Consider the following 27,001-nt stretch of genomic DNA (forward strand, 5'->3'; position numbering starts at 1 on the left):
CTATGAGATTATGCAACTCCCGTTTACCGGAGGAACACTTTGTGTGCTACCAAACGTCACAACGTAACTGGGTGATTATAAAGGTGCTCTACGCGTGTCTCCAAAGGTACTTGTTGAGTTGGTGTATTTCGAGATTAGGATTTGTCACTCTGATTGTCGGAGAGGTATCTCTGGGCCCTCTCGGTAATGCACATCACTTAAGCCTTGCAAGCATTGCAACTAATGAGTAAGTTGCGGGATGATGTATTACGGAACGAGTAAAGAGACTTGCCGGTAATGAGATTGAACTAGGTATTGAGATACCGATGATCGAATCTCGGGCAAGTAATATACCGATGACAAAGGGAACAATGTATGTTGTTATGCGGTCTGACCGATAAAGATCTTCGTAGAATATGTGGGAGCTAATATGAGCATCCAGGTTCCGCTATTGGTTATTGACCGGAGAGGTGTCTCGGTCATGTATACATAGTTGTCGAACCTGTAGGGTCCACACGCTTAACGTTTCGATGACAGTTATATTATGAGTTTATATGTTTTGATGTACCGAAGGTTGTTCGGACTCCCGGATGTGATGACGGACATGACGAGGAGTCTCGAAATGGTCGAGATATGAAGATTGATATATTGGAAGCCTATGTTTGGATGTCGGAAGTGTGAAATCGGGATTTTACAGGAGTACCGAGAGGTTACGGGAACCCCCCCCCTCGGGGACTTAATGGGCCTTAGTGGGCCTTGGTGGAAGAGAGGAGAGGCGGCCAGGGCAAGGGCCGCGCCCCCTCCCCCCTAGTCTAAATAGGAAAAGGAGAGGGGGGCGGCGCCCCCCTTCCTTCTCCTCCACCTCTTTCCCCTCTCTCTCCTAGTCCAACAAGGAAAAGGGGGGAGTCCTACTCCCGGTAGGAGTAGGATTCCTCCTGTGCGCCCCTCTCTAGGACGGCCGCACCCCCTTGTTGGGTTTCGTAGTAATTTCAAAAAAATTCCTACGCACACGCAAGATCATGGTGATGCATAGCAACGAGAGGGGGGGAGTGTGATCTACGTACCCTTGTAGATCGACAACGGAAGCGTTTGGTTGATGTAGTCGTACGTCTCCACGGCCCGACCGATCAAGCACCGAAACTACGGCACCTCCGAGTTCTAGCACATGTTCAGCTCGATGACGATCCCCGGACTCTGATCCAGCAAAGTGTCGGGGAAGAGTTCCGTCAGCACGACAGCGTGGTGACGATCTTGATGTACTACTGTCGCAGGGCTTCGCCTAAGCACCGCTACAATATTATCGAGGACTATGGTGGAAGGGGGCACCGCACACGGCTAAGAATATGATAACGTTGATCAACTTGTGTCTCTAGGGGGTGCCCCTGCCTCCGTATATAAAGGTTCAAGGGAGGGGGGGCGGCCGGCCAGGAGAGGCGCGCCAGGAGGAGTCCTACCCCTTCTGGGAGTAGGACTCCCCCCCTTTCCTAGTTGGAATAGGATTCGTGGAGGGGGGAAAGAGGAGAGAGAGGAGGAAGGGGGGCCGCCCCCTTCTCCTTTTCCAATTTGGAACAAGGGGGGGAGGGGCGCGCGGCCCAGCCTTGGCTGCCTCTTCTCTTCTTCCACTAAGGCCCACTAAGGCCCATATACCTCCCGGGGGGGTTCCGGTAACCTCCCGGTACTCCGGTAAAATCCCGATTTCACCCGGAACACTTCCGATATCCAAACATAGGCTTCCAATATATCAATTTTTATGTCTTGATCATTTCGAGACTCCTCGTCATGTCCGTGATCACATCCGGGACTCCGAAAAACCTTCGGTACATCAAAATGCATAAACTCATAATATAACTGTCATCGTAACCTTAAGCGTGCGGACCCTACGGGTTCGAGAATAATGTAGACATGACCGAGACACGTCTCCGGTCAATAACCAATAGCGGAACCTGGATGCTCATATTGGCTCCTACATATTCTACGAAGATCTTTTATCGGTCAGACCGCATAACAACATACGTTGTTCCCTTTGTCATCGGTATGTTACTTGCCCGAGATTCGATCGTCGGTATCCCATACCGAGTTCAATCTCGTTATCGGCAAGTCTCTTTACTCGTTCTGTAATACATCATCCCGCAACTAACTCATTAGTTGCAATGCTTGCAAGGCTTAAGTGATGTGCATTACCGAGAGGGCCCAGAGATACCTCTCCGACAATCGGACTGACAAATCGTAATCTCGAAATACGCCAACCCAACATGTACCTTTGGAGACACCTGTAGAGCTCCTTTATAATCACCCAGTTACGTTGTGACGTTTGGTAGCACACAAAGTGTTCCTCTGGCAAACGGGAGTTGCATAATCTCATAGTCATAGGAACATGTATAAGTCATGAACAAAGCAATAGCAACATACTAAACGATCGGGTGTAAGCTAATGGAATGGGTCATGTCAATCAGATCATTCAACTAATGATGTGATCTTGTTAATCAAATGACAACTCTTTGTCCATGGTTAGGAAACATAACCATCTTTGATTAACAAGCTAGTCTAGTAGAGGCATACTAGTGACACTCTGTTTGTCTATGTATTCACACATGTATCATGTTTCCGGTTTAATACAATTCTAGCATGAATAATAAGCTTTTATCATGATATATAAGGAAATAAATAACTTTATTATTGCCTCTAGGGCATATTTCCTTCAGTCTCCCACTTGCACTAGAGTCAATAATCTAGATTACAAAGTAATGATTCTAACACCCATGGAGCCTTGGTGCTGATCATGTTTTGCTCGTGGAAGAGGCTTAGTCAACGGGTCTGCAACATTCAGATCCGTATGTATCTTGCAAATCTCTATGTCTCCCACCTGGACTAGATCCCGGATGGAATTGAAGCGTCTGTTGATGTGCTTGGTTCTCTTGTGAAATCTGGATTCTTTCGCCAAGGCAATTGCACCAGTATTGTCACAAAAGATTTTCATTGGACCCGATGCACTAGGTATGACACCAAGATCGGATATGAACTCCTTCATCCAGACTCCTTCATTCGCTGCTTCCGAAGCAGCTATGTATTCCGCTTCACACGTAGATCCCGCCACGACGCTCTGTTTAGAACTGCACCAACTGACAGCTCCACCGTTTAATGTAAACACGTATCCGGTTTGCGATTTAGAATCATCCGGATCAGTGTCAAAGCTTGCATCAACGTAACTGTTTACGATGAGCTCTTTGTCACCTCCATATACGAGAAACATATCCTTAGTCCTTTTCAAGTACTTCAGTATGTTCTTGACCGCTGTCCAGTGATCCACTCCTGAATTACTTTGGTACCTCCCTTCTAGACTTATAGCAAGGCACACATCAGGTCTGGTACACAGCATTGCATACATGATAGAGCCTATGGCTGAAGCATAGGGAACATCTTCCATCTTCTCTCTATCTTCTGAAGTGGTCGGGCATTGAGTCCGACTCAACTTCACACCTTGTAACACAGGCAAGATCCCTTTATTTGCTTGATCCATTTTGAACTTCTTCAAAATCTTGTCAAGGTATGTGCTTGTGAAAGTCCAATTAAACGTCTTGATCTATCTCTATAGATCTTTATGCCTAATATGTAAGCAGCTTCACCGAGGTCTTTCATTGAAAAACTCTTATTCAAGTATCCCTTTATGCTATCCAGAAATTCTATATCATTTCCGATCAGTAATATGTCATCCACATATAATATCAGAAATGCTACAGAGCTCCCACTCACTTTCTTGTCAATACAGGCTTCTCCAAAAGTCTGTATAAAACCAAATGCTTTGATCACACTATCAAAGCGTTTATTCCAACTCCGAGAGGCTTGCACCAGTCCATAAATGGATTGCTGGAGCTTGCACACTTTGTTAGCTCCCTTTGGATCGACAAAACCTGCCGGTTGCATCATATACAACTCTTCTTCCAGAAATCCATTCAGGAATGCAGTTTTGACATCCATCTGCCAAATTTCATAATCATAAAATGCGGCAATTGCTAACATGATTCGGACAGACTTAAGCATCGCTACGGGTGAGAAGGTCTCATCGTAGTCAATCCCTTGAACTTGCTGAAACCCTTTTGCGACAAGTCGAGCTTTGTAGATAGTAATATTAATGTTGGCATCAGTCTTCTTCTTGAAAATCCATTTATTCTCAATTGCTTGCCGATCATTGGGTAAGTCAACCAAATTCCACACTTTGTTCTCATACATGGATCCCATCTCAGATTTCATGGCTTCAAGCCATTTTGCGGAATCTGGGCTCACCATCGCTTCTTCATAGTTCGTAGGTTCATCATGATCTAGTAGCATGACTTCCAGAACAGGATTACCGTACCACTCTGGTGCGGATCTTACTTTGGTTGATCTACGAGGTTCAGTAGTATCTTGTTCTGAAGTTTCATGATCATTATCATTAGCTTCCTCACTAATTGGTGTAGGTGTCACAGAAATAGTTTTCTGTGATGCACTACTTTCCAATAAGGGAGCAGGTACAGTTACCTCATCAAGTTCTACTTTCCTCCCACTCACTTCTTTCGAGAGAAACTCCTTCTCTAGAAAGTTTCCGAACTTAGCAACAAAAGTATTGCCTTCGGATCTGTGATAGAAGGTGTATCCAATAGTCTCCTTTGGATATCCTATGAAGACACATTTCTCCGATTTGGGTTCAAGCTTATCAGGTTGAAGCTTTTTCACATAAGCATCGCAGCCCCAAACTTTCAGAAACGACAACTTTGGTTTCTTGCCAAACCATAGTTCATAAGGCGTCGTCTCAACGGATTTTGATGGTGCCCTATTTAACGTGAATGCGGCCGTCTCCAAAGTATAACCCCAAAACGATAGCGGTAAATCAGTAAGAGACATCATAGATCGCACCATATCTAGTAAAGTACGATTACGACGTTCGGACACACCATTACGCTGTGGTGTTCCGGGTGGCGTGAGTTGCGAAACTATTCCGCATTGTTTCAAATTTACAACTCGTAACTCAAATATTCTCCTCCACGATCAGATCGTAGAAACTTTATTTTCTTGTTACGATGATTTTCAACTTCACTCTGAAATTCTTTGAACTTTTCAAATGTCTCAGACTTATGTTTCATTAAGTAGATATACCCATATCTGCTTAAGTCATCTGTGAAGGTGAGAAAATAACGATATCCGCCACGAGCCTCAATATTCATCGGACCACATACATCTGTATGTAAGATTTCCAACAAATCTGTTGCTCTCTCCATAGTACCGGGGAACGGCGTTTTAGTCATCTTGCCCATGAGGCACGGTTCGCAAGTACCAAGTGATTCATAATCAAGTTGTTCCAAAAGTCCATCAGTATGGAGTTTCTTCATGCGCTTTACACCGATATGACCTAAATGGCAGTGCCACAAATAAGTTGCACTATCATTATAAACTCTGCATCTTTTGGCTTCAACATTGTGAATATGTGTGTTACTACTATCGAGATTCAATAAGAATAGACCACTCTTCAAGGGTGCATGACCATAAAAGATATTACTCATATAAATAGAACAACCATTATTCTCTGATTTAAATGAATAACCGTCTCGCATCAAACAAGATCCAGATATAATGTTCATGCTTAACGCTGGCACCAAATAACAATTATTTAGGTCTAATATTAATCCCAAAGGTAGATGTAGAGGTAGCATGCCGACTGCGATCACATCGACTTTGGAACTGTTTCCCACGCACATCGTCACCTCGTCCTTAGCCAATCTTCGCTTAATCCGTAGTCCCTGTTTCGAGTTGCAAATATTAGCAACAGAACCAGTATCAAATACCCAGGTGCTACTGCGAGCATTAGTAAGGTACACATCAATAACATGTATATCACATATACCTTTGTTCACCTTGCCATCCTTCTTACCCGCCAAATACTTGGGGCAGTTCTGCTTCCAGTGACCAGTCTGCTTGCAGTAGAAGCACTCAGTTTCAGGCTTAGGTCCAGACTTCGGTTTCTTCTCTTGAGCAGCAACTTGCTTGCTGTTTTTCTTGAAGTTCCCCTTCTTCTTCCCTTTGCCCTTTTTCTTGAAACTAGTGGTCTTGTTGACCATCAACACTTGATGCTCCCTTTTGATTTCTACCTCCGCAGCTTTCAGCATTGCGAAGAGCTCGGGAATAGTCTTATTCATCCCTTGCATATTATAGTTCATCACGAAGCTCTTGTAGCATGGTGGCAGTGATTGGAGAATTCTGTCAATGACGCAATCATCTGGAAGAATAACTCCCATTTGAATCAAGTGATTATTATACCCAGACATTTTGAGTATAGGCTCACTGACAGAACTGTTCTCCTCCATCTTGCAGCTATAAAACTTATTGGAGACTTCATATCTCTCAATCTGGGCATTTTCTTGAAATATTAACTTCAACTCCTGGAACATCTCATATGCTCCATGACGTTCAAAACGTCGTTGAAGTCCCGGTTCTAAGCCGTAAAGCATGGCACACTGAACTATCGAGTAGTCATCAGCTTTGCTCTGCCAGACGTTCACAACATCTGGTGTTGCTCCAGCAGCAGGCCTGGCACCCAGCGGTGCTTCCAGGACGTAATTCCTCTGTGCAGCAATGAGGATAATCCTCAAGTTACGGACCCAGTCCGTGTAATTGCTACCATCATCTTTCAACTTTGCTTTCTCAAGGAACGCATTAAAATTCAATGGAACAACAGCACGGGCCATTTATCTACAATCATACATAAGCAAGCAAGATACTATCAGGTACTAAGTTCATGATAAATTTAGGTTCAGTTAATCATATTACTTAAAGAACTCCCACTTAGATAGACATCCCTCTAATCATCTAAGTGATTACGTGATCCAAATCAACTAAACCATGTCCGATCATCACGTGAGATGGAGTAGTTTCATTGGTGAACATCACTATGTTGATCATATCTACTATATGATTCACGCTCGAGCTTTCGGTCTCCGTGTTCCGAGGCCATATATGTATATGCTTGGCTCGTCAAGTATAACCTGAGTATTCCGCGTGTGCAACTGTTTTGCACCCATTGTATTTGAACGTAGAGCCTATCACACCCGATCATCACGTGGTGTCTCAGCACGAAGAACTTTCGCAACGGTGCATACTCAGGGAGAACACTTCTTGATAATTTAGTGAGAGATCATCTTATAATGCTACCGTCAATCAAAGCAAGATAAGATGCATAAAAGATAAACATCACATGCAATCAATATAAGTGATATGATATGGCCATCATCATCTTTGTGCTTGTGATCTCCATCTCCGAAGAACCGTCATGATCACCTTCGTCACCGGCGCGACACCTTGATCTCCATCGTAGCATCGTTGTCGTCTCGCCAATCTTATGCTTCCATGACTATCACTACCGCTTAGTGATAAAGTAAAGCATTATAGCGCAATTGCATTGCATACAATAAAGCGACAACCATATGGCTCCTGCCAGTTGCCGATAACTCGGTTACAAAACATGATCATCTCATACAATAAAATTTAGCATCATGTCTTGACCATATCACATCTCAACATGCCCTGCAAAAACAAGTTATACGTCCTCTAGTTTGTTGTTGCATGTTTTACGTGGCTGCTACGGGCTTAAGCAAGAACCAATCTTACCTACGCATCAAAACCACAACGATAGTTTGTCAAGTTGGTGCTGTTTTAACCTTCGCAAGGACCGCGCGTAGCCACACTCGGTTCAACTAAAGATGGAGAAACTGTCACCCGCAAGCCACCTATGTGCAAAGCACGTCGGGAGAACCGGTCTCGCGTAAGCGTACGCGTAATGTCGGTCTGGGCCGCTTCGTCCAACAATACCGCCGAACCAAAGTATGACATGCTGGTAAGAAGTATGACTTATATCGCCCACAACTCACTTGTGTTCTACTCGTGCATATAACATCTACGCATAAAACCTAGGCTCGGATGCCACTGTTGGGGAACGTAGTAACTTCAAAAAATTTCCTACGCACACGCAAGATCATGGTGATGCATAGCAACGAGAGGGGGAGAGTGTGATCTACGTACCCTTGTAGATCGACAACGGAAGCATTTGGTTGATGTAGTCGTACATCTCCACGGCCCGACCGATCAAGCACCGAAACTACGGCACCTCCGAGTTCTAGCACACGTTCAGCTCGATGACGATCCCCGGACTCCGATCCAGCAAAGTGTCGGGGAAGAGTTCCGTCAGCACGACGGCGTGGTGACGATCTTGATGTACTACTGTCGCAGGGCTTCGCCTAAGCACCTCTACAATATTATCAAGGACTATGGTGGAAGGGGGCACCGCACACGGCTAAGAATATGATCACGTGGATCAACTTGTGTCTCTAGGGGGTGCCCCTGCCTCCATATATAAAGGTTCAAGGGAGGGGGGCCGGCCGGCCAGGAGAGGCGCGCCAGGAGGAGTCCTACTTGGAATAGGATTAGTGGAGGGGGGGAAAGAGGAGAGAGAGGAGGAAGGGGGGCCGGCCCCCTCTCCTTGTCCAGTTCGGACCAAGGGGGGGAGGGGCACGCGGCCCAGCCCTGGCTGCTTCTTCTCTTCTTCCACTAAGGCCCACTGAGACCCATATACCTCCCGGGGGGGTTCCGGTAACCTCCCGGTACTCCGGTAAAATCCCGATTTCACCCGGAACACTTCCGATATCCAAACATAGGCTTCCAATATATCAATCTTTATGTCTCGATCATTTCGAGACTCCTCGTCATGTCCGTGATCACATCCGGGACTCCGAACAACCTTCGGTACATCAAAATGCATAAACTCATAATATAACTGTCATCGTAACCTTAAGCGTGCGGACCCTACGGGTTCAAGAACAATGTAGGCATGACCGAGACACGTCTCCGGTCAATAACCAATAGCGGAACCTGGATGCTCATATTGGCTCCTACATATTCTACGAAGATCTTTTATCGGTCAGACCGCATAACAACATACGTTGTTCCCTTTGTCATCGGTATGTTACTTGCCCGAGATTCGATCGTCGGTATCCCATACCTAGTTCAATCTCATTACCGGCAAGTCTCGTTACTCGTTCTGTAATACATCATCCCACAACTAACTCATTAGTTGCAATGCTTGCAAGACTTAAGTGATGTGCATTACCGAGAGGGCCCAAAGATACCTCCTCGACAATCGGAGTGACAAATCCTAATCTCGAAATACGCCAACCCAACATGTACCTTTGGAGACACCTGTAGAGCTCCTTTATAATCACCTAGTTACGTTGTGAAGTTTGGTAACACACAAAGTGTTCCTCTGGCAAACGGGTGTTGCATAATCTCATAGTCATAGGAACATGTATAAGTCATGAACAAAGCAATAGCAACATACTAAACGATCGGGTGCTAAGCTAATGGAATGGGTCATGTCAATCAGATCATTCAACTAATGATGTGATCCTGTTAATCAAATGACAACTCTTTGTCCATGGTTAGGAAACATAACCATCTTTGATTAAAAAGCTAGTCTAGTAGAGGCATACTAGTGACACTCTGTTTGTCTATGTATTCACACATGTATCATGTTTCCGGTTTAATACAATTCTAGCATGAATAATAAACTTTTATCATGATATATAAGGAAATAAATAATAACTTTATTATTGCCTCTATGGCATATTTCCATCACCCCCCCTTGCTCCTTTATATACGAGGGCAAGGGGGCACCCCAGAGACACAACAATTGATCGTTTGATCTTTTAGACGTGTGCGGTGCCCCCTCCACCCTAGTCCACCTCGATATTACTGTAGCGGTGCTTAGGCGAAGCGTTGCGTCGGTAGAACATCATCATCGTCACCACGCCGTCGTGCTGACGAAACGCTCCCTCAACACTCGGCTGGATCGGAGTTCGAGAGACGTAATTGGGCTGAACGTGTGCTGAACTCGGAGGTGCCGTGCGTTCAGTACTTGATCGGTCGGATTGTGAAGACGTACGACTACATCAACCGCGCTGTGATAACGCTTCCGCTTTCAGTCTACGAGGGTACGTGGACAACACTCTCCCCTCTCATTGCTATGCATCACCATGATCTTGTGTGTGCGAATGAATTTTTTTGAAATTACTACGTTCCCCAACAATTTTCCTGTCTGATTTGCCAAGGCGCACACATTAACAATCAACAAAGTCATTTTGGAACAAGTGTTGTCACATTACAATCGGAAACACAAGTATTGTTTGAACCGTGGGCGTTCTACTTACCATCTACATGCCGCCACGGGTCCCCTTTTTTATTGGCTAGGAGGTGTCGTGCGGGGTATCTATCTGAGTACGGGAGGCGTGCGATCAGACCCCATGCGTGATTATCGGGAGGAGAGCCCTTTGACCTCCATCTGTCGCCCACCTCTCTCCCAAGGTCTCCATTAATGGTGCCCGAGCCCCTACTTAATGGCGTGGCTATCTCTCACTTGACTTAGATTTAAGAGAGAAAAAGGAAAATCTGAAAAAAAATTGCACGGATCTTGATGTACGATCCGACGGACCTATATAGCATCTACAGCGACTTATAGCAAGACTGATGAATATATAAGGATGACGACAGCGGATAATAATTGTCTTACATATTTAGGAGGATAATTATAAAAGCCACATGCGGCTACACCCGAAATGCACAAGGGCAAAAGAAGAAGGAAGACGCATACAACGATCTGGCTCACTGATCTCTGCTTTCTTGATGCGCTACAGATCACGGAGACTAGTTCTCGCAGCGAGCAGCGATGATCTCTTTCATCGGTTTCATGTCCTTAATATTGTGCTTGGCAGCATCCACGAATTCCTCCACCAACCTTTCGCACTCGATGCGGAGCATGGCATTCTTGTCCATAAGTTTCTTGACGATGATGCCCGTCCTCTTCAACAAGGCAGCGGTCTCCCCCACCTGCTTCGCCCTTCCAGCGATCTTTGCCCTCAGCAGATCGCGCTTGGTGCAGAGCTTCACCTTGTCGTCCCCCAGTCCCCGTATGATGGCGGTACAATTTTCAAACGAGGCATTCATCTCGTCCTGCAACTTCATCCAGCCGGAGATCCATCTCATCAGGCCATCGAGCATATCGCGCATGCGCATGTGATAGTCCTTGCCTGCCTGCTAGAGACTTTCCCAGGCCGCCACGGCCTGGGAGGATCTCCCTACTGCATTCACGGCACGACGGGACATCTCTGTTGCTTCTGCGGCATGGTCGAACCAGTCTACTACATCAACGGCGTCGCGGGGCCTCTATGCTGCTTCGGCGGTGCGGCAGTACCTCTGTTCTGCTACGGCGGCGCGGCGGGACATGTCGGCTGCTACGGCGGCGAGGCGGGACATCTCTCGTGCTTTCGCTTCCATGCTCGTCTCCCCCTATTAGTAATCTCTCAACCCAGAACTCATGCGGGCCATGGCAGATGCAAGGGAACGAAGATGAAAGACTTGTTTGTTTTTGTGGATGAGGAGTTGAGGAGGAATGTCTAGTCATCTTGGATTAGAGTATTTATAACCAAGTACTAATACGCTCCTAAGTGGGAAACTGTTTAGGTTGTGATCTGTGTGAACAAGTTTTCAATTTAATATAGCATTACAGTAATTTGGAATGTGACAAGACAAAAGCTCAAAATTTATTGATGGTTCTAGTTTCGAAGTGCGGCACTATTCCCGAATGGCGTAACATGGGCACGCGTTCTCAGCCGTGGTGTGGTACTTCTTTTTTACTGTTGTGTACATGCAATAACTGGCACCGTCGGATACATATCTGTGATGACCCGAGACCGATGCTCCAGATGCCTTCCATTTATTTTTCGATATCGTCGTGTGTTTCAATTGTTTGTTGCCATCAACATGCTGAGTGGTTTGTCATGTCTTCGCTTCTTGCACCATGCTCATCTCACTTGTTATGTTGCATTGTGCCTTTGTCTTTTTTGTTGTTGTTGCATTTGCATCATGATCATCATTGTAGTGTGCGTATTTGTAGCGTGCATATTTGTTGTGAGCTTGTTATCTTCGTGAACTCCTTCTCCTCATCTTATTTGTTGTTTCATCTTGCCCTTTCCAACTAAACCATCATCAAGTGCAACACCCCATCTCTAGCTACTTTCTTTCAATTCTCACCCATTTATTCAAGTGACATTACTTCTGTTCTTTATAATGTTCATTATTTTCCTAATAAATTCTCAACCATGCTTTCAACCTCTCTGCCGAATTTCAGCTCCTTTGAAGATTTTTTGGTTGGGTTCAAAAATGGCTCAAGTTTGAATGTAATTCAAATTTGGATTATTTTTCTACCTCTAAAAAATGCCAAGTCAATTTATTCAAATCCTGCACAAAGTCAGGATTACAGAGATATTCTGATATCTCTCTCAACCCTCTCCTATATTCCTGTGCTTTTCGGTCTTTATTTTTATGTCTGAAGAAAACTAAAAGGAAGAGAGAATCCCACCACCGCAGCCCACTTACCTCTCAGCCGAAGCCAGCCCACCCGACTTCTCTCAGGTCCATCTCACAGCGCATGGCCTCCCCTATTCTTCTTCTCTCTGTACGGCGTCCATCCAGCAGCTCCACTTAGATGAACTCGCTGATATGACGGCCGGTAGCTTCCCTAGGCTCCTATAAAACTTCTCCAAACCCTACCCTAGCGTCTCCTCTCTCCATTTTCCCCCTCTCCCTGCCGCCGCCACCAGGTAGGTCACCCTCCATAGCCGTTGCCATGGACGAGGAGAGCTTAAGCTCGTCCTCGGCCTGAACACCTCTGTCATCTGTGTTGCTGCCACGGGGAGAGAACCCCGAACCTCGTCGTCGTATTCCTCGCCCTCGCACGCGACCACGAGGACCCCGAAGGCTTCTTCCTCATCGTATGCTTCTCTGCTTCCTTTTCTTCACGGGATCGGCGGCGTCGCCGTCAGTCAGCGCCTTCCCCCGCTGTCCCTGGTCAGCCTCGACCTCGTACGACTCCTGCAACACCCCCCATGGTGAAGCTCTGCTCCTCCCCATCTCTCTCTCTGGTCTTGTTCTCTGCATGCTCGTCGATCCGCGCAACCCCGAGGCCGTCCGCCCTGGCCGACCATGGGAGCGAGCTCAAGCTCGTGCCTTGCCTCTTCGGCTCAGTACCCACATATCCACGACACGAGCAGCTCGCGTCCCACGCCCGTGCTGCACGCCCTTGCCGCCACTTTGCCTAGCACCGCAGCCTCATGCCTGGCTGTGCTTCGTGGCCATGGTTGCAAGCTTCTGCAATTCCCGCATCCCACACATGCGCACATGCCCAGCTCTCCTCGCAAGTGTCCGCCTCCGTGCTCCTGCGCGATGCGCGACACACGTGCTCATTCAAGCAGCCAACGCCTCGCTGCCACGGCCGAGACAAGCTCATTCTCGAAGCCCTTGCTCTGTCGCTCACGCACGCACACGACCCCGGCTAGCAGCAGCCGTTCGTTCCTGCGCCCTTGCAGCCTCACCGTGCCCTATTCCGCACCCCTGCTGCATCTCTGCATCTACCAAGGTCGCTGCCTTGCTCGTCACCATCGACGCCGGCGAGCAGCGCGCGTTCTTGGAAATCAAGGCCTGATCCTCGATTTCGTTCATATAGCATAGCGCCCCAGTTTCAAACACACTCACATCCTAAGTGAATTGGCTAGCGCCTCTTTCCTCCTTCCTGGAAGTCAAGGGATCAAATCCCCGCGGTTGCCTCCCTACACCGCCTGGACGGCGCCGCCTTGCTCTGCCCCAATCCCCTTCGTATGCCGCGCCTTCACGCCGTCCGCGACGATGCCGCCTCGCTCCCTTCACGCTGTCGGAGATGACGCCGCCCCGCTCCTCTCCGTCGCGGGGCCTTCACGACGCCGCTCCGCTCCGCCCCGATCCCCTCCGTACGCCGCGCCCCGCCTTGCTCCGCCCCAATCCCCTCCGTACGCTGCGCCTTCACGCCGTCCGCGACGACGCCGCCTCGCTCCCTTCACGCCATCGGCGATGACGCCGCCCCACTCCTCTCCGTCGCGGAGCCTTCTCGACGCCGCTCCGCTCCGCCCCGATCCCCTCCGTACACCGCGCCCCGCCTTGCTCCGCCCCAATCCCCTCCGTATGCTGCGCCTTCACGCCGTCCACGACGACGCTGCCTCGCTCCCTTCACGCCATCGACGACGACGCCGCCCCGCTCCTCTCCGTTGCGGTGCCTTCACGACGCCGCTCCGCTCCGCCCCGATCCCCTCTGTCTCCGCACTGTCACGGCCTCGCCCCCATCACACCAAGCCGCAGCACCTCCCCGACGTCGCCCGCACCCACCACGTCCTACAACACCTGCTCGGGCCGCACTCGGGGACGGCGCCTACTCCTAGGCCAGGCGGGGACGGCGCCTTCTACATCGCCTTGATGACCGTCTGGTACGCTGCCTCCTACAGAACCTGAAAGGCTTCCATTCACATCTCCGCCTTCAAACACGCAGCAGGTCTTTCATCTCTGCGTTCTTTCATCTCTATAAGTACAGGAATCCAGAGATACATGTAACATGTTTGCACTTTTTTGTCGAGTGTCAGAACAAATAGGGCTGGTCTAATAATTTATTAATGGAAATAATGCATACTAACCAAGGCCTCTATCTTGTAAAAATATCCATGTGATTAGGATCGTCATGTTGTACCGCAATATTGGCCTCTTGCACTTTATAAGCATAACATTTTGTGGGTGTTCCATAATCTATACCCAAACAAATTAGCATTATTAGTTTAGAAAGCAGACTCGGTGAATTAGTATAACTATATATGGACTACATGATTCTTCTCTGCCTTAAAGCCAGTTTAAAAACATCTTCCATCGGTGATTTGCATTGATCACGTTATACTGATTTTGTTCTTCCTCACACCTCAAGCATCTATGCAAAATAGTTATTCTTCACGTTATACTGATTTTGTTCTCCCTCGCAATCAGCTAATCGTGACCACTTTGGGCATCTTACAAGAGCCGCCTTGCTCCCTTTAGGCAGAGCTGACCGGGGATAATAATCACATGGATTATGATAAGAAGGCGCAGGGCAATCAAGGCAAACAAGGATGGTATGCACGGATGTCTGACGATAAAAAGGCCAAATACCTCGAGAAGCGGCATCAGGCACGTGCTGACAAGAAGGCTGCAACTCTTATTGTGTCACAGCCCTAGCTTTACCCTGGCCTTGCACTAGTTTGGTTGCTGCATCATGTTTAAATTCAATTGAAATTTGAATTGAGGAATTTTGCAAGCCTCAGAAAACCTCTAAAAATAATCAACATTTAAATCTCATCAAATGAGTCCAAGAAAATGTTCCTGTTATTCTGTGAATATATTGGCATGAGGTGAAATTCAAACAAATATTTTGGGAGTCACAGAAATATTTATTTCGGCCTTTGAATTAAGTCAATACTTATTTGAATTGGAGCTATTAATGCCTATAAAATATTTGGTAGCTCCAAATATTATGAAACTTGGTGAGGGCCTCTGGTTTAAATCAGATAGTGCCCATAAAAGTTTGCAGAATTTTATAAAGTGTTTTAGTATTTAAACTAAGTCAAAACATACTGCAAAAAAATAGAAAACAGAAAATAGGAAAGAGAGAGAGAGAGAACTCACCTGCCTCACCGACTTGGGCTTCCTTACCCGGCGGCCCAGCTAACCGGCCCAGCCCACCAGGGGCATACCTGTCTTCAACCTCTGCCTACTGGCAGAGGCGAGGCCGAGCACGGCGCCCGCGCGGGCTGGCACGCAGCTGCCTGCCTGGCCCTCGCTGGCCAGCGCGACGCCGCGGATGACCACCCCGTTGCCGTACGGATCCTCCCGTCCTCTCACTTGCCCCCGCCCCGCTCTCTGCCTCGCTCCCCCCTCGGACCCGAGAATGCCGGAGCGCAACCGTCGCCATCGCCCGCTGTCCCCGTGGCCACCGAGCTCCCCTCGCCTCTCCGAGCAGTCCACGGGCTCCGCCACGTCTGCCTCACCCTCTCCACCAAGCTACGCGATGCCGGACGCCCCCGAACGCCCTCACCACCATCTTCTTCAACCTCGGTCGCCGGAGATCCCTCTCGGCCTTCCGCTCAGCCTCGACCCTCCCCGGCCTCGCCGTCTGCGCCAAACAATCCTCTGTGAGCCCCCGATCGAAACCCCCCTTACCTCGTCATCGCGCGCATCCTCTAGCTAGCTCCACAGCCGGAGCCGAGAGCTCCACATCGCCGGTGACGTCCCTGCCATTGCTGCAGCCACAGAGGCTCGAAACCGAGCGCGTCACCGTTCCATGCATGCTCCCAGGAGCTTGGAACGCCCAGCAAATCCTCCTCCCGAGCACCCTAATGCCGAGCCCAAACTAACCCGAACTCCGGCCGCCGCAAAAGCTGTCGCCACCGTCGATTTAGTCCACTCCGGCGCGAGCCGTTGCCTCCTTTAGATGTGCGAGATTTCCAGCTTCCCATAGCCGCAAACCGCTCGTTGATCCATGCCCTATAGCGCGAAACCGAAACCCTCTGCCATGCTGCGTGCTCGCCGGCAACCATCCCCGGCGGCAGCCGATGTGGCACCGTCATTAGTACTAATGACGGGGCTAACTAACCTCCTCCGTCACTGACAAATGGGCCCCCACCCTTAATTAATCACAGGTTTATCCCCCTGCTTAGATTAAGCTAATGCCCGTGGCCCACTGGTCAGCTTGACCTTGCCACCTCAGCGTTGACCTGGCCCCACTGGTCAGCCTCTGCTGCTGACCTTGTTACACTGACATGTGGGACCCACAACTCAGGTTTAACCTCGGTCAGCTGTGTTGACCTGATGACGTCATCTTGACGTCATGCTGACGGTGTAACTATTTTCTGAAATTTGATTAAATCAGAAAAGGTTTAGAAAATTCCAGAAAATAGTATAAACTTCTAAAATTCATAGAAATTCAACCGTAACTCCAAATGAAATAAATTATATATGAAAAATGATCAGAAAAATCCAAGGAATCTGAATATGGCATTTTCATGCATATTTGAACAACTTAACCTCACTGTCTAGTCCAAAACATGATAATGCACTATTGAATTCATAGTTAGGACAACAACGATTCTTTTACTGCATTAGGACAACAACGATTCAACTGTTACATGCTGCGGTAGTTGAACCCCTTTCCTTTGCATGACCTGTCATTGCCACAGTAAATAGATGAAACCCACTAGCATGAGTAGGAGTTGTTTGAGCCCTGATGTGCCTACTCATTCATGTTTGCTTGTCATGCCTGCTATTGCATAGAGTCATGTCAGGTCTGATTCATCGGGAATGAATCGGAGGTGTGTGAACATGTCCTACTGTTGAGAGCTAAATGTGTGAACACGATTTGGTAAAGGTAGCGGTGAGAGGCCATGTAGGAGTACATGGTGGGTTGTCTCATTGAAGCCGTCCTCAGGAACTGAGTTCTGTGTTTGTGATCCATGAAACAGTTACTACCACGCATTGGGCCCGAAACCAATGGACCCTCTCAGCTTCTTAATCACCCTCGTACTCTGTCCAGGAGTTGCAACTAGTTTCTGGTGTTTGTAGGTTATGTGTTGGCGGCCGTGCGTAGCGTTGAACCCAGGGGTGGACTATGATGCGGTAGATACACCATGGCACGGTGTACCGGGCGCCCGTTTGGTGTCTTGGGAACCCTATTCACATTGTTCGGGGCCGTATGTGGAAACCTCGGCCGGACTCCCTGCGGATGGAACCTGGATAGGCGATAAACCTGTACTAGAGACTTGAGTGTTTAGGTAGGCCGTGGCCGACACCCTCGTTGGGCTTCCGCTTGAAGGTTGCTGAGTACATGTCGTGTAAACGCCGGTAAGTGGTGAGAGCGTGTGTGAAGAAGTACACCCCTGCAGGATTAACATCATCTATTCGAATAGCCGTGTCCGCGGTAATGTACTTCTGGGTTGCCTATAATAGTTCATAGAAAAGTGAAAGTGGATTCTTTAAAACTCGCAAGACAAGTGTGAGTGCTATGGATGGCCTTCTCGTAGGGAGACGGGAGCGGTTCCATAGCGGTGTATTGAATGGTGAATATGTGGAATCGTGTGCGCCACCTCAAAAGAGTTGCTTGCAGTCGTAGGTTAGGTTAGCCACTGAGTCAAAGCTAGCTTGCCGCGGTTAAACTCCACCCCCTTGTTGATACTGATGCATATGTAGCTAGTTCAGATGTAAGTCTTGCTGAGTACCTTTGTACTCACGTTTGCTTAATTTATGTTTTTTGTAGATAGATTTCAGTCTCGCTAGTAGTTCCGCGTGGACTTCGACGTTAGCTTGATACCTCAGCTACGATCTTGTGCCCTCGGCAGGATCTGGTAGATAGTCAGGCTTCTTAGCCTTTTTCATTTGTAGATGTCTGTTCTCAGACATGATAAGATTCCGCATGTGCTTTGACTTGTATGCTATGATTGTTGGGTCATGAGACCCATGTTTGTAATATCTCGCTCCTCGGAGCCTAATGAATAAATACTTGAGTTTTAGAGTTATGTTGTGATGCCATGTTGTATTTACACATATCGAGCATATTGTGTGTATGATTGAAATGCTTGTTATGTGTGGGATCCAACAATCTAGTGGTTTATCCTTGGCAGCCTCTCTTATGGGGGAATGTAGTCTAGTGCTTCCATGAGCCATAGTAGTCCGCTACAGCCGGGTTCACCGGAGTCCTGTTAGCCCAGCACTGCTGCTCAGGACACTTGACTGGCCGGCATGTGCTTCACTTCGTTCCTGTGTCTGTCCCTTCGGGGAAAGTCACGCGGTGACATCCGGAGTCCTGCCTAGCCTGCTACAGCCCGGGTTCCCGGAGTCCTGTTAGCCCAGTGCTACAGCCCGGATTCACACGCTGCTGACCGACATGCTCGATGTGATTCATGTATGCTTGTTCCCATAGGTTAGTGCCGCTTTGGGTTCACGACTAGCCATGTCGGGCCGGGTTCTCTGTCATATCGATTCTAGCGACACTATCATATACATGAGCCAAAAGGCGCAAACGGTCCCGGGCCTTGGTAAGGCGACACCCGTGGGGATACCGTGCGTGAGGCCGCAATGTGATATGAGGTGTTACCGGCTAGATCGATGTGACTTGGAATCGGGGTCCTGACATATTGCTGCGAAATGTCAGCAACTATCTCAAGACCATCCTTCTATTCTGTCTCCGGAACGTACACCATTCAGCAATATAACCAACACACACAAACATGGTACATTCCTTACCTCCGGAACTTTACTTCTTCATTGCTTCATGGAGGATGCAATCATGATGGTTCTGTTTCCTTCACTCTTTTTTGCCATGTATAGTGAGTACACTTGCAAGCTCTGGGAGTACTGCTCATCAACCTGCAGATAGCAATGTTCAATGCAAAAAACAAGGTGGGGTGGTATGCCCATCTTTCCCAAGAGAAGAAATCAGAGCACCTGGAGAAGCTCCGTATGGCCCGACTAGAAAAGAAAGCTATAGAAAAAGGTGTGAATGTTGATGTACCTCAATCCCCTGCCACTCAATTTTCCACAGGTAATATCCCCCTATCTGCTATATATTCATTGCCTTGGCTGTCAGACGATGTAATCATATATTTTGTCACTTTCATTTCTCAATTTTGCCATATGGAAAGTAAGTACAGCAGCAGCCTCCGGTACTACTGATCATCAACCTGCAGAGACATGCAAAAAACAAAGTGGACATGGGTGGTATTCCCGTCTGTCCCAAGATAAGAAAGCAGAACACCTAGAGAAGCTCCGGATAGCCCGACTAGAAAAGAAAGCTGCAACAAAAAGTTTGGGTGTTCATGTATCTCAATTCCCTGCTCCTCAAGTTTCCACACATAATATCTCATATCTGCACCAATCGAAAATGTAATCTATGTGATCTCTCACTGATTTTCTTGTCTTCAAGTTGCAGCTTGTACGGTGGGACACAAAAAACAAAGTGGTCATGGTTGGTTTGCTAGACTATCTGAAGATAAAAAAAGAAGAATATAGGAAGAAGCGTAGGATGTCCCGGCAGGAAAAACAAAATGCGACTCTCCATGACGATGTTTCGCTTGGTAATATTACTAAATACGATGGTGGTATGCTAAACACGGAGGATGATGATGATAATGATTGGATGCACACTAATCTGAATTACCAACGAGCTAATATGAATTGCCAGCAAGGTACAGTGCACGTTCAACATATACATGACATGCAAGGACAAGAAAGATTTCTGCCCAGAAGTTTTATATCTGGATAGTCCAGTGAAACGAAAGGTGTGTACTCACCCAAACTAATTTTGTCGTATATGTTGATTGCATGTCCTTTCCGAGTACATCTACCTAATTTCCCTGTACATGTATCTTGCCAGATGCATCTTCTGAGAAAAAACAACGTCGTATGAGGGAACAATATGCAAACATGCCAATGCATGACAAAGAGGTTGTGTTGTGTCGGAATCGTACATATAAGATAGCACGACGGCATACTGGACCATTACACAACCAATCTAACACTACTGATGTCGTCGATGGATAAAAAATGCACTCACCAAGTACACCTTCCATATCGAGGACATGCATGCCTTCTGGTAATTCACCGTATATATGCCTTCTAGTATAGACTTTTGGTTGTTGACCCAAACCATTTAAACCACTTTCATTGTACCGCTTTATATGTATCCCAAATGCCATCCACATCGAAGAAGAGTTCGATGTATCTGGAATTTTTGAGCCAATTCAACCCACTACTGAAATGGAAGGTATAATATTCATATTTGTTTGTCCAGTATTACTTAATATGACTTCCGTTCATTCGCCATTATTATGCTCCTAGACTGCTTCGACGACATGCATGGGGAAGATATACTATACGATGATGATGACGCAGAATACAGGATATTTACTGCACAGGGTGGGTTGTACAACAAATTTCAGTTACATTTCAGTTGCATACTCTTATTACTTTGCACATCACTGTCATTCTTGTCCATGACTTTGTAGGTCATCACTTCGAGTCATATAGAGTGACAGCTACTGCTGATTTGGCTATACAGAATGATGACCCTTATGACAATATCTACAAAAAACTACCGAAGAGGCATCATGTTTTGAAGACAGTGAGTGACTGCGACTACTATGGAGCAATGAGATTCCAATATGAGGGTCCAGCCTTCTGTTGCAGAAAAGGGAAGGTCAAATTATTTATCCCAGATGTTCCTCAAGAGTTGCAACGGTTGTTTACAAGTCAAGATGACGATGATGCAAAATATTTTAGACAACACATTCAGTATTTTAACTCACACTTCTCCTTCACAAGTCTTGGAGTCACCCTTGACCATCAGGTTAGCAGCGCGGCCAGGACTGGGATATACACATTCCGTGTGCATGGTCAGTTGTATCACCGTCTAGGCCATTTGGTACCTGCTGGTCAAGGACCTAGGCATTTGCAGTTGTACATTTTTGATACAGATGACACCTTGGAGCATAGGGTGAAGCGGTCTCCAGATCTTGATATCAATCTCATATGAAATATTTTGCGGATACTAGCCAACAATCGCTATGTGGACATATTTAAGAGCATCGGTTCTATTCCAAACTTGGCAGAGTATAGGATTTCTTTAAACACAGATATAAAACTGGATCAGCGAAGGTACAATGCTCCTACAACTTCTTAGGTGGCTGCGATGTGGGTTGAAGGGAGTGACCCACACAACACCTTTGATAGAAGTGTTATTGTGTATGGAGAAGGGGACTGTCCTGTATATATCAGAGCATACTATGGATGCTATGATCCTTTGGTGTATCCATTATTTTTTTCCCCGCGGGGAGATAGGATGGAACCGTTTCATGCCATATGATGGACTAGCTACTGCTCAAACAAACCGCGAGGATGACACCGGTGAGGTACCGCCTTCTCTTCCTCAGGCCAACGAGGATGACACACATGATGAAGGATGTGAGGTTCCAGAAGGTAATTATAGGGTTGTTGTAATATCGGAAGTAGTGTGTTAATGGTTTTCTTTGATCTTTCATTTTCAGCTTGCAGCGACCAAACCTCAAACTGTCTGATCTCTGTGCTCCGGTGTCATCCCTAGATCAGTAATGCTGACACCACACAGTACTTGGAGGAATTATAGCAGAGTACCAATCACACACTTATTACATCGAGTGTCTCAAAAGAGAACTTATTACAATAAATATGGCATACGGCCATCTAATAACAATAATAGCGGAAGGCTTGGAATATAAGTGAGTCCATCAACTCCAACAGCATCACTGAGTATAGAACCACGACCTAAAAACTCCTTAATCGTTGTCTGAAAAGTTTGCAACATTAACGTTGCAGCCCGAAACGGGTCAGCACATGGAATATGCTGGCAAGGTAACACATAGAGAGTAATGGAATGAAACAGCTATACTATATGCATATTTGGCTGGTGGAAAGCTCTATGGTTACTGTTTTGCGTAAAGCCAATTTTTCCCTACTACAAAGGAATAGATTTTATTTAACTATCATGGTAGTTGTTAAACATTGAGAATGGTTGACAGCATCCTCAATCCCAATTAAGCATCAACATTAAACAAACCCAACAAAATTAATTTAGAGTAAAATGTTGAGATTCACATGATAATCCAGGTACTAGATACTCAAGATGTCCATAACTGGGGACACGGCTAACCATGATTAGTTTATTACACTCTGCAGAGGTTTGCGCACTTTTCCCCACAAGACTCGATCGCCTCCGTTTGGTTTCTCGCACTACAAGGTGTTTGAAAAGACGGATGACCGAGACATAGTCTTTCAGAAGCGCTAGCACCTTACGATCGGGTTGACCATACCACCTACATCCCCTACATCTGCTAGTCTACCAATGTAAGAGTTCGCACGACTTAGTCAACTATGCTAGAGCCCATAATAGCTTGTGGCTGCACACGGAAGTTTCTAGTATGAATAGTCTCATGATCCCTTTGAGCCTGGGTGGCGGTCCAAAAGAAAACAGGCAAGTCCTGGGATACCCAGGTGCCTCAATCCACCCAGATGTGTGTTTAGGTTGCCACCTTAGATAAACCATTAATTAACAAAACTCACATCTGTCATGGATATCACTCACCCAATCCACGTCTACTAGCATAGCATGGCATAATAAGCAAACACGGAAGTAACTCCCAAAGGTTTGAAAATAAACAGGTAATAGGTACTACCTCAACTACTTCCCATCCCACAATTTATTTAGATCCTAATCATGCAATGTGTGAGGATTTGATCTAATGCAATAAAATTGGGTAGTAGAAAAGGTATGATCAAAGTGTTACTTGCCTTGCTGATGATCCGCAAAACCTAGAGATTCGAAGTAACAAGCGGCGCACTCCGGGTATTCTATCGCAGACAAACAAACAAGCATACAATAAGTACTCATCTAATGCACAGGTAAAACTCAAATAAGAGATCTAACCAGAAGGTTCAACTTGAGAACTATGGTTTGCAAAAAGAATCAAATTGAACGAAACAACGAAAGTCAAACGGCGAAAGAAAACAACTTCGTTCTACAAATATGGATCTAGGGCAATTTTTACAGTAGCAAAATCTTGTTTAAGTTGGTTAAGCGGATAGAGGGTTTCGAGACGAAACTCCAGGCGCTTGAATCGCCTGATTCCGATAAACGACCGAAAAGTTATACTAAAACGAAAGTCGGATCAGGAATCGTGATCAGAAAAAATCGTGGCTTTAATCCCAGAAAAAGAAAAACGACGAACGTTTGTTAGAACGAACGAACGGACGAATGCTCGCTATTTAAATAAACCGGAAAACCGATCTATTTAAAAAACTGAAACTAAAAAAACCGACAGAAAAACCAAACGGTTTTTCAAAAAAAAAAACGGCGCGGAAAACGAGGTGGAGCGGACCTCGGGCGGCGTGCGGCGGCGGCGTCCGGTGGCGGCGCGGCGGAGCGGCGTGGCGCGGCGGCAGGGCGGCGGCGGCGGCAGCGGCGGCGGCTTCGGGCGGCTGGGGCTGGCTAGGGTTTCGGCTGGGCCTCCCCCCGGCTATATAAAGCCTCCACGGGCCGGAGTCCTAGTCGGACACGGCCCGTAGGTCGGTTCGTTTTTCTTAATTACGCGCAGAAGAAAAATAAAAAGAAATACTAAACGGACTCCAAAAATTCTGAAATAAATTTTCACGGGCTTCTAAAATCAAGCCTCACAAGGTGAATATTTATTTGGGGCCTAAATGCAATTTTGAAAAACGCACATTTTTCCTAAATTCAAATAAAACATAGAAAAACTCCAAAATAAAATCTTATTTGATTCTATTATTAAATCCTCAATATTTTTTTATTTTGGGAAAGTCATTTGATTCCCTCTCTCATATTTTTGTAATAGAAATAACTGATGATAAAATAATTAAAATCAAATGATCCTATTCTCAAAATTTGAGAAAACTCAAATATGAAAATAACAAAATCCCCAACTCTCTCCGTGGGTCATTGAGTTGCGTAGAATTTCTAGGATTAACCAAAATGCAAAATAAAAATATGGTATGCAGTGATGATCTAATGTATAACATTCCAAATTGAAAATTTGGGATGTTACAAACCTACCCCCCTTAAGGTGAATCTCGCCCTCGAGATTCGGGTTGGCTAGAAAATAGGTGAGGGTGGTCCTTGAGCAAATCTTCCTCTCGTTCCCAGGTGGCTTCATCCTCTGTGTGGTGGCTCCATTGAACTTTGCAAAACTTGATAACCTTGCTGCGAGTGACTCGATTGGCAAACTCGAGAATCTTAACGGGTCTCTCCTCGTAGGTAAAATCGTTATCCAACTGAATAGTTTCCAAAGGCACGGTGTCTCTCAATGGTATGACAGCCATCTCTGCGTGACACTTCTTCAACTAGGAAACGTGGAACACATCATGAACTCCTGACAATCCTTCAGGTAATTCCAACTTGTAGGCCACTTCTCCCATACGTTCCAAAACTCGATATGGTCCTACAAATCATGGCGCTAACTGTCCTTTAACTCCAAAATGCTTTGTTCCCCGAAGTGGAGATACTCGAAGATAAGCTCTATCTCCGACTTCGTAAACTGTCTCCTTGCGTTTAGAATCTGCATAACTCTTCTGTTTGGACTAGGCCACCTTCAGCCTATCGCGAATCAACTTCACCTTCTGTTCAGACTCTTTAATCAAGTCAGGTCCAAACAACTGGCGGTCTCCAACTTCGTCCCATGACAACGGTGTCCTGCACCTCCTTCCGTACAAGGCTTCTAAAGGGCCCATCTTTAAACTGGTTTGGTAACTGTTGTTGTAAGAGAACTCTGCATATGGCAAATTGTCGTCCCAACTAGATCCGTAATCTAGCGCACAAGCTCTTAGCATATCCTCCAAAATCTGATTGACTCTCTCGGTCTGTCCATCTGTCTGTGGATGAAAAGCTGTACTGAATTCTAGCCTGGTACCCAAAGTTTCGTGCAACTGCTTCCAGAACTTTGAGGTAAACTGGGTTCCTCTATCTGATACGATACTCCTTGGAACTCCATGCAAACATATGATCCTGGTCATATATATCTTTGCCAACTTAGCACTAGTGTAAGTGGTCTTTACTGGGATGAAATGAGCTACCTTCGTCAATTGATCAACTACAACCCAAATCGAGTTATAGCCTGAACGAGTCCTGGATAATCCCGTGATAAAATCCATGCCTAACTTATCCCACTTCCATTCGGGTATCGGCAATGGTTGTAACAATCCTGCTGGCTTCTGATGCTCTGCCTTTACTCTCTGACATACATCACAAACTGCTACATACTCCACAATATCCTTCTTCATTCCGGTCCACCAGAAAATATCCTTCAAATCCAAATACATCTTGGTATTTCCTGGGTGAATCGAATATGGTGAATCATGTGCCTCCTGCAGAATCAACCTTCTGATCTCCGGGTCATTGGGTACATAAACACGGTCTTCAAACCATAGGGTGTCATGCTCATCCTCACGAAATCCTTTAGCTTTTCCTTTGTTCAGTTTCTCCTTTATAGCGGCAATCTCCTTGTCAGTCTTCTAAGCTTCTCTGATTTTATCCATCAAGGTTGACTGAATCTCCAATGCTGCTACATAGCCTCTCGGAACTATTTCCAAACATAGTTCACGAAGATTTTCTGCTAACTCCTTGGGTATTTCTCCCGTCATTAACGTATTGACATGGCTCTTACGGCTTAATGCGTCAGCTACTACATTAGCCTTTCCGGGATGGTATTGCAATCTCATATCATAATCCTTGATGAGTTCCAACCATATCCTTTGTCTGAGATTCAACTCATTCTGTGTGAAAATGTACTTCAAACTCTTATGATCCGTGTACACCTCACAGTGGTTTCCAATGAGGAAATGCCTCTAGGTTTTCAAAGCATGTACTACGGCTGCTAACTCCAAATCATGCGTGGCTTAATTCAACTCATGAGGCTTCAGTTGTCTTGAGGCATATGAAACAACTCTCCCTTCCTGCATAAGCACTGCTCCAAGTCCTCGACGTGAAGCGTCGCAATACACCTCATAATCCTTGGTCTGATCTGGCAAAATCAACACTGGTGAAGTAACCAAGCGTTTCTTCAACTCCTGGAAACTAGCCTCACATTCCTCCGTCCATATGAACTTGGTATCTTTCTTTAATAACGCCGTCATAGGCTTCGCAATCTTTGAGAAAATCTCAATGAATCTCCGGTAGTATCCGGCGAGTCCAAGAAAACTCCGGATCTCTCCGACGGTAGTTGGTGCTTCCCACTTGGTCACAGTATCTACTTTGGTGGGATCTACTGCTATACCTTCTCCAGATATAACGTGTCTGAGGAATCCTACTTTCTTCAACCAAAACTCATATTTGCTGAACTTGGCATATAATTGATGTTCTCTGAGCTTTCCAAGTACCAAACGCAAATGCTCCTTATGCTCCTCTTCATTCTTCGAATAAACCAGTATATCATCAATGAACACTACAACGAACTTATCGAAAAACTCCATAAATACTTTGTTCATCATGTTCATAAAATAGGCAGGTGCGTTAGTCAGACCAAATGACATA

The 27,001-nt window shown here is 46.3% G+C and overlaps 1 pseudogene; it reads left to right on the forward strand.

Annotated features, from left to right (window-relative positions):
- Positions 1 to 20,685: 20,685 nt before the first annotated feature.
- Positions 20,686 to 22,001, forward strand: LOC147984701 (uncharacterized; annotated as a pseudogene).
- The last annotated feature ends 5,000 nt before the right edge of the window (positions 22,002 to 27,001 follow it).

Source organism: Triticum urartu, chromosome 2A (genome assembly GCF_056163025.1).
Source record: "Triticum urartu cultivar PI428250 chromosome 2A, HENAU_Tu73, whole genome shotgun sequence".
Classification (NCBI taxonomy): domain Eukaryota; kingdom Viridiplantae; phylum Streptophyta; class Magnoliopsida; order Poales; family Poaceae; genus Triticum; species Triticum urartu.